This window comes from Phalacrocorax aristotelis, chromosome 4 (assembly GCF_949628215.1).
Source record: "Phalacrocorax aristotelis chromosome 4, bGulAri2.1, whole genome shotgun sequence".
Classification (NCBI taxonomy): domain Eukaryota; kingdom Metazoa; phylum Chordata; class Aves; order Suliformes; family Phalacrocoracidae; genus Phalacrocorax; species Phalacrocorax aristotelis.
The window spans coordinates 10,923,630-10,932,888 of record NC_134279.1 but is presented as its reverse complement, the minus strand read 5'-3'; the positions used below and the strand labels follow the sequence as shown (position 1 = coordinate 10,932,888).

Below are 9,259 nucleotides of genomic sequence, written 5' to 3'. Positions count from 1 at the left end.
TTACTGGAGGTTTCCACCCTCATCGACCCTAAAATAGGATTAGGTCCAGCTCTGGACCCTCATACAGGTCAGGTAGGAGAGACTAATGGCAATGTCTGTTGGCATTGGCACCGGTCCATGATGTGTTTTTAATTGTAGAAAAATGGATCTAGGCTTCCACCTATTGCAGTTAGGAATGCATGTTCTTTACTTCAAATACCAACTCATCACTGAGCAAGACGGCATTATGAATATTCCTTTGTTATTTTCTTTATCTAACATCCTCTTAAGTTTATGAAATATGCTCACTATCTCATCATTGGGTCTGCTTAATTTGGATAAAGTTATAGGAAAAAGAAACACACGAAGAGTGTTGCTAAAAGTAGAAAACAGCTTTATGGTAACTCTTCTCGTAGATTTAAATGCACATGTATTTGACACACTCACAGACATATAAATAGGTAGATCTTTCATTCATAGCCCTTTGAAGTTTATTGCCAAAATAGAATTTGTTGCCTGCAGATGTTTCATTCTGATTCCTGATGTTTAAGCAACCAACATCATTGTCTTTGCAGATGCAGTTGTGATTTTTCACAGAAAATTTAATTACAATGACTATGCCAGAGTGGATAGAAAAATTAATGATACGAAAAAAAAAGTATTGGTATTTAGTATAATCTTTGATATTTCAAGAGCTGGAGAGAGCCTGCAAAGGCTTTGAAAGCTGGTTGAATAAGTCCCTGGTTGATCTGGTTCCAGCCCTGAATGAGTGACTTCTATCTTCTACCTATTATCTTTGGAGAATATTCACCTTGCTTTTGGCATTGTGTTTATCTGATTGCTTCGGGCAAAATTAGATTACTGACCTCATCACTTGGAGTTTTGTTTTATTCTCAGTAGAATGCAGTTAGATCAAACTCATCTAAAGGATCAGCAATGAAGTTGGCACTGGGAGAATTTTATTTTTCATTTGTTTTTTTTTTTATTTTGCTTTTATTTCTTTGGTGAAACAGTTTTTACTAAGTTATGGGATATGAGTAAAAACTGAAGGCTAGATGAACCATCAATGAAACAATGCAGCTATTTCCTCGGAAAGAGGAGAGGAATACTGTGCAGCTAATTCCCTTACTGGACATTAATCTGTTGTGGAAACTTGTGTCTTTTGAAAGGAAAAATAATGATTATTTTATAAATAGAGCAGGCTCTTGGTTTTGGAGTGAGGCAGCGTACATATTCTCTGGGAAGCAAGATTATATGTACAGTATAAAATGTTTAATAGAATTGAGTGAACTGTGGATGGAATACTGAAATAATTAGAATATACAAGCATACCTAAAAATACAGCTTATTTGGATGTTATCTCTATGGTAAATCAAATCCAGATTTCCTGTTTCTGTAAGTGTCCAGACTGGATGGTTCAGAAAGAAGCATGAGGAAGTGAAAGCAACTGTGTGATCATCTGTACCCCATCTCGTCCTCATACCAATTAACCAAAATACCTTGGATCCTGAGACACTATTTTTAAAAAAATGTATCAGCAGATAACTGTTGACAAATAAAAGGAGAGCAGGAGTAGTACTTCAAAATCAGGAAGAAAACAAAAACCCCCAATTTAATTCTTCCTTTTTCTTTTTTCATCCATCTAATGATGGCTAGTGAGTGCTTTCAGCATTAAATTATGCATCACATGCTCTGATCAAATGCAAATTCCTCTTCTGTGTATCACCTAAAGCAGAACTGTATCATCTAGAGCTGAGGTTCCTCAGCTGATGCATGCATCCTATGGCAGTAGCAACAGAAACACAGATAAAAACCTAATTGCTAAGGGTGTAAACTGTTTCACAGCAAATCACTTTAGCAGAAACATTTAGCTAATGTGGTAATCTCACAGTTTTTATCCCGTCCTTCTTCCTGACATGCCAGCCATCCAACCTTCTCCTGACAACACAAGCTGTGAGTGTAGTCAGTACAAATGAGTGCAGCGTGGCGTCAATGTCTCTACAGGTATGGAGACAAGGCAGAAGGAATTGAAATTTCTTTGATGTCAAGGAGTCTTTGAGTATGACAGAACTAGCTGTATCAGTAACATCTCACCGGCCAATAAACAGCCTTCACAGTTTTGTGCTAACACAAATAACACTGAGATTTCTTAACTGTTTGTGTTTTTCAGCATCATCTAATTAAAGGCTTTTCTGAAGTGTCAGCTAAATTAGTTTTTGTTGTCTTCAGCATAAGGAGCCAAGATCAATGATGTATTCCAACTATGGATGGAGCTGAAGAGGAAGGTAAGGAAGCAGAGCTGCAATGGAAAGCCATTGTTCAAGAATTTATTGAATTACTGAATAATTTCCCAGTGGGATATGGGAAGCTGCGAGTAGCAAAAACTGCTTCTAAGGAAGACACTTTCAACCTCTATACCTGCCCTCCAAAGCAGTTAATACACTTTGCTGCTTCTTTCCGTGGCAGCAAACCTACCTTTCCAGACCTCAGCAGAGATCTAGCCATTTCCCCTCCCTAGCCTGTTACCCTAAGCTACGTGCTTTGCTCAGATATATTTAGAATTGGCCCTGATTCAAGGTTATAATTAACTCAACACATTTCTGCAGCTTGTGTTGTTTAAATAAAGCTACCTGGAATTTTCAGGTGCCCTCATGCAGAATCCACTGAAAGGTCACAGATTTTTATCCCACATATATAGGTGAGGCTTAACGTCTTATTCTCATGGAGGCCAGTTCGCAGAAAATTAAAATTGCATAAAATAATAACAACTGACCACTGCTTTTTTTTGTTGTTGTTTTGTTTTCACATATAGTTCATTTATCTAATCTTAATGATATAAGCATTTGTGGAAAATGAATTTAAAATCCCACCATACAAAATCCATGGAAACCAGCTTCAAAATTCCTACAAGCCAAGGAGTGATGCCAAAAGGGCTTGAAAAGTCATCTAAGAAAAAAAAAAACTTTAAATCCACAAATAACTAGTGCATCCAATATAAAATATTTAATATAGCCTAAAACCTAAAAATCTACATTAAATTCACATTACAAAATAAAACTGAAAGTATATTACGCAACATGAACAGAATAAGTTTTATTAGTATAGAGCATTAATTTACGTAAGCATAATCCACAATATTCTTGTCAATATGTTAAATGAGTTTTTCACTGCAGCACCTATGTATTATGTTTTGAGCATAGGGCCAAGCCTTTACTTTAATCCAAATTTGCTTCACATTAACACAGTATGGGAGCAAGTCCAAGTTCAGATACGGGCATTAGGACTGCGAAGCAAACATGTGTCCTTGCTAATCTTTGATATAGTGTCAAACAAGCAGCTTCCAGAAAATTTCCATCACTTAATCAATCTGTTCTCGCAGCAGTATCTGCCCTTGATGGCGACAGACAGAGAAATCAGTCAAAAGACCTTGCTGGGGGAGCCCAACTATCACAGGAGGGATTTGCTGGCACGCTGATCACCTCTGGCTGCCTTGACAGGAATCTTGTATGGTAGCATCATGGCCAGCTCCTAAGAAAGGTAGAAGCCAATGAATTAATGACATGGCATCGCTGTTTAGCATAATGGTGTGACATGCAATCTTGTTAATAAGCCATATGAAGCAACTGAAGCCATCGAGAAGTGTCAGGGTTAAACAACATCAATGAGTAGAACGCTAATACCTACCTCTTCAGGAAATGCTTCCTTTGCTACGTTTCATCAGTAAGCCTCAGGCAAGTCTGCAAAGGTTCCTATCCTGTCTTTGCCTGTTTCTCAGACTTCTGCACTAACACCATAAACCCAGCCTGCAAAGTTGGTGGTCACTGAAAGGGAGGAAGAATTATTCAGTTGTGATTCTATGCAAACATCTGCACCGTTACTGGCCACATTGCAAACCAGGCCATATGAACCTTCAGACTTGGAGGTTTTTGTGACTTCAAAATTGTACTTGGTCAATTTTTCATGTATTTTAAATACAAGCTTCCACCTTTAGCATCGAGACTCTGACCTCGACCTTGCTTCTTGTTCTTTACTTCATTAATTCTTTTTTCTTATGCTCTTTCATTTCCTCAAGTATAATAAACTAGGGCATTTGCTGAATACATTTGAATGAGATTTCAAGTGCTTAATGATTTAAAGTCAGAAAAATTCTTTTACTAATTAGTAGTCCTTTTTTCTGAGAAATGTCACATAAATTGGTAGGAACACTATTGCTAAATATCAGAGGAGTTTTCCTGATACAGATTAAGGACAAAAGTCTACTTTATAATGTTGTTGAAGAAGAAATACACAAAGAAAAAAGCAGGGTTTATTTTTCAGGCTTTTTTTTCTCCACAAAGTTGTGGGTTACTAAAGTACAATGAAGAAGTATCACCTCAGTGATGTAAAACTTGTCAGTAACACAGAAGGCATACAAAATTCTAAAAGTGGATCCCAGGGGTGCAAAAGCCTCAGGACAGTAGTGCTGGAGACTTTAATGACTTATGAGTGGGAAGCGAAGGACAAGGCAGGTCAGAAAAGAGAAGTGATGTGCCATTTGGTTAGAGTTGCACAGAGAAGGGATCACAGGTACAGAAAGGATCACAGGTACAAATATATTCCTGCATGAGCCCATCATGTTCTTCTTGTAACTGATGCTAGTTCAGTGTAAATTTGTCTCTTGACAGAAAAGTTAAGCTTGGCTTTTTGTATATTCACTCTACCGAAGGACCCAATAGGTAAAAATTCTTACTGATGTCCCTGCATCATCATAACCATGACCAGGGTGAGCTCATTTCTGAAGTTTTACTACCAACGGCACTGTGAAAGATACAAAAATGCCCACAAGGTTGACGATGAATAGCATGGAGCCGGCTTGAAATCACTGCTGACTTTAGTAGGCAGTCTCAAAACATTCTCTTCTCTTCAGAGCAGGGCAAAAGATGTATTGACTACACCGTATCTTCATTAGCGCATATCTGTTTCTACCTATCTGTATGTATGTTATATTTTCCCTTTCAGGAACCAGGCATAGTGAAATCCTCCCTCAACACCCCAGAGCCAGTACTTAACATTTAGCCGTGCTAATCCTGTCGAAGTTAATACAGCTTCTCAAATATTCTACAGTACGTGTTTATTTAGCAGTTTTTCTGTGTTGCTGGCCAAAGGTCACTCTGTTACCAGGCAGATCACGGTTAAAGTGCTTAGTAGCAAAAACAAAACCAGAAGTCCCAGTACCCAAATACTGGGTCTGGCCAGCTTGTCAGAGCTACAGCCCTCTCTTCATGCAGAAGGCTCTGGGGGTGCCCGTCATCAGCCTTGGGCCCCTAACAACCCTGTCAGCCAAGGGACAAAAACCTTCTAGCCCATTAAATGGCTAAACTGACACAAGACAATTATAGGGATTTTGCTCCTCCTGTTGTCATCCAACAGATTGCTCACTGATGGATTTCCTGTCATAGCCTGGTAACAGGAAGATAAAAATGGGAGATTTTTGCTAGAAATAAGTTACAGGTTAATAGTAAAGTGGGGAGAGGCAAAAGATACCAGAGAGGAAGAGCTGTGACTGATGAACGGTGCTAGTTAAAGTTCCTAAGATTTAGGAAAACCTGTTAATGAGGTGGAAAAGGAGGAGTAAAGTTCCAGTTTTATCCACAAAATTAACTTCCACCTATCTAGACAGACTTGACCAGGACATAGACCAAAAAAAAAAAATCCACAGCAAGTTGGAGTCAGTCTTATGAGACAATTAACGAAAAAATTAGCTATGGATATCTTTTGAAAATGGCAATCTTGATTTAGGTGTATATTTCTCCTCTAACAGCTCCGTGACTGACATCATAGGGATGGACTCTGCTCCTCTTCTGCTCCTCTTTTCTGCTCCTCTGGAACATCAGAGGTGGAACAATAATAGCATACAGCTACTCTCAATACAAGGAAAACAGACATGCTGTTTGTATTTCTAATTCTTAATGCCAATTATTTTTAACAGTAGTCGCTGAGCGTTGCCTGAAACCTAAAATAGTGTCCATCAGTACAACAGTATCCAATTCCTATAAAAGGAATAGCAACAAAACAAATGATGAAAAATATCAAAGTTAGGGTCATAGTGCTGTATTTTCTATACCTTTTCATTATCAGCTTTGATATTTAATATCTGTTATTTATGCAATAAATGAAATTCTATGAAATGTGTCGCTGCAGGATGTCCAGCGCAGACAGTGTGGCATGTTAAAGGACAATGCAGAAACGCACAATGCCCTTAAAATCTTATCATTAATTTTCTACATTTCCTGACTTTTCATCAATTTGACAATGTTACCTGAACATTCAGTTGAACTGAGCAAGCATTCAATTCATTAATTACATTATTATGTCTAGTATCAAGGAAAACGTATTTCCAGAATTCAATTTCCTGCAAAGGAGGACATTTGCCAAGTTTGAGATATGCTAATACTTGTGTGTAAAATATTTGCAAATGATTTCATGACCATTAATAACACTGCACTTCATCCACATGCAGATCACCCTCTGGAAAAAAAATGCCATCTGTTCCTTTCAACAGTATTTTAATAGTATTTATATATGGCTCTAAGGAGGTCTTTCTGTAAGATTAAAATCTTAGATTTGTCACAAAATGGATTATTTTTTGTTGCCATTTTCAGATCTCATTATAGTTTTGGCACAAAGTAAAATGGTTTTGTGTCATTTTCTGTTCTTTTTACAATTTTGTCACCGATAATGCTTTGTAAAGATAAATTTACATCAAGTATTGAGCCTTGTGATAATTCACTCTTACAGCAGGACAGCACTGATTAGAACTGCCAACTCCACAAAATCAGTTGACTCCTACTCATAAATATCACGGGAGGTGGTATAAGCGTTGCTTGTTTCTCATGGTAATTTATAGGCGATTTGGAAAAATAAAAAAAGTTGCTTGTTATTTAACTTGAATGAGACCACATTTACTGATGCTTTAAATTCCTGAGATGGATTCCGTTTAAATAGAGTGCAAATATATAAAAAAACCTGTAACAATGCAAAAAAAAAAGGCGCATAATTTATGTCCTTTTGCAACAGCGAGCTGTGTAGTGTTTAGAAGCCTCATAAGACATAATAAGAAGTTATTACCCTAATTTTGCAGATAGAAATTTGGCCAAAGCTGGTTGGAGTAACTGGGAACACAGCTGTTTTTTGACAAAACTGTAATTCCGCCCATCCCCTTACCAGCAGTCACTGCTGCGTCAGACCCGCTGAGGTGAACTGGCCACAGGAGCACTCCTACCAGCTAGCCCGTAAGTCGAGCAAACCAGGTTAGGAAAGACTGCCCTCCACTGCTGTGTGAATTTGGTTCATTTTAGCTGCAATGACCTGAATCTGGAAGTGTTTCAGCAACAAACCATATGATAATGGGTAAGTATTTTGGGGCCAATTGTCTATTTGTTTTTCCTGGTTTTGTATCCTCTGTGTATGGGTATAATGCACATTTCTGGCAAATTCCAGTAACTTCTGGTATCACCAGTCCCTGCAGGCGGTACTGTTTTAGCCCACCAAAAGCTGTAAACAGAGAAGGATGCCAGCCCATGGTGCAAACTCACGTTAGCTATGCCCAGACTGCATGTCCACACAGCTGAAAGCATCGTGGTCCCATTTCTCTTTGTGCACGTGAGGTTCCTGTGGGACACAAGACACATCAAACCATGCTGGGACATTCACAGCGACCATGCTGAAATGTGGTAAGTAAGTAATGTGTAGACATAGCTACAGACCAACTACTGCCCCACAGACTAATGACACTGCACAAGAGACCCATGAGGGTTATATTTCCTTACTGCATAGTTTTTCCAGTAACATGGCTAATTCTTCTTTTGCAGGGAATTGAATTCTGAAGGTGTTTTCCTTGATAACAGACATAGCAGCGTAAATAAAGAGTTATTTATGCTGTGGGGCCCCTTGCGACAACATGAGGTGGATGCTGAGAGGTTACACAGCTCCAAGGGGAACTTGGACAAGTTCAAATTAAAATGTGATCCTGAAAGTCCTGGGCAACAAACGATGGGAGAGTATCTGTGGGAGAGTTTCATATAAATTCTACTGGTTATTCTACCCTTTGTGAGTATTATTATTTGTGTCCACTTTTAGCTGTATTTTGAGACACGATACAGAGCAATGGTTGTGGCTGACCTAATGCAGCTATTCTTACATTCTCATGTTCTGTTTTAGTCTCTCTGTTTAGTGGTTATCATTCCTCAGATCCTTCCTGCTCTTTACTTCTCTACCTCAGACACAAATCTGCTCAAAGAATACTTTTAAAATTCTGCTTACTGCCATTTCTCACTTCCTTGGGGAAAAAGAAAGCAGAGTGGGAGTCAAACACATTTAGCACAGATGCTGTCATAACAGAAGCAAAGCCATTTTGTCCTTGATTTGAGGTGAAGTGAAAAAAAAAAAAAAAAAAAAGAAAAGGAAAGCACTGAAAGACTTGCCTCTTTTGAACGTAAAAATAAGATCTAGAAGTAAAATTACCATTCAGTTTGAACAATTGAATGTAATAATTGAGAAGTCCCCCAAAAGGTCTAACTTTTGAAAATCTATAAACTCTCTCTGAGGACTACATATGGTGCTTAAAGTGCATTATACTGAACAAAGCTAATATAAATAGAATTATTTGTGTAAAAACCCTGTCAATGAAGTACGTCCAAACCTAAAAAGCAATTGCTTTAGAAGAGCATCCCATGCTCTTCTTCTGCATGACCTTGTAAAACCCCTGAATAGTTCAGTGTTGGTACATCTCTAATCCACATACAGTATTGCAAGGTACAATGTAAAGCTCTTAATGGAGATTGCCAGCACAATAACGTGACAGGCAGGAAACATTTGAAAAATGTTACACCGGGATTTAAAGTGCCACAACCCATTGCCTTACATATGCCTATAAAAGACTAAATTAAAAGTACATGCTTAAGAGGTAGGTTTTGGCATATTTGAAAAACCAGTCTATGACACTGAAAATAGCTACTTCACCCCTCCCCCTTATTTCACAGCCGGAATAGCTCACTTGAAAATTTTGCTGTCTGTCTGTGTCTCGTAATCTTTAACACACACTCATGCGCTCACACACACACACAGTCGCAAACTTGATGACAGTAGTTAGTGGGTTCATCTTAGTCTCATAATTTCAGAGTATATTTATTTAGTATTATATATACTGTATTATGCACTTTTTAATATATATTTAGTATTTCATCTGAAACACTAAATACAGATTCATAAATGAATATGAAACTATTTACTTGTAGCCAAA

At 38.0% G+C, this 9,259-nt stretch overlaps 1 long non-coding RNA gene across 1 annotated transcript; it reads right to left on the bottom strand.

Annotated features, from left to right (window-relative positions):
- Nucleotides 1–2,996: 2,996 nt before the first annotated feature.
- LOC142056902 (uncharacterized) lies at nucleotides 2,997–5,970 on the bottom strand. Its single transcript, XR_012660461.1, has 3 exons — nucleotides 5,793–5,970; nucleotides 3,664–3,800; nucleotides 2,997–3,507 (listed from the first exon to the last, which is right to left on the bottom strand). It is a non-coding gene; the product is annotated as an uncharacterized LOC142056902 (long non-coding RNA).
- Nucleotides 5,971–9,259: the final 3,289 nt, after the last annotated feature.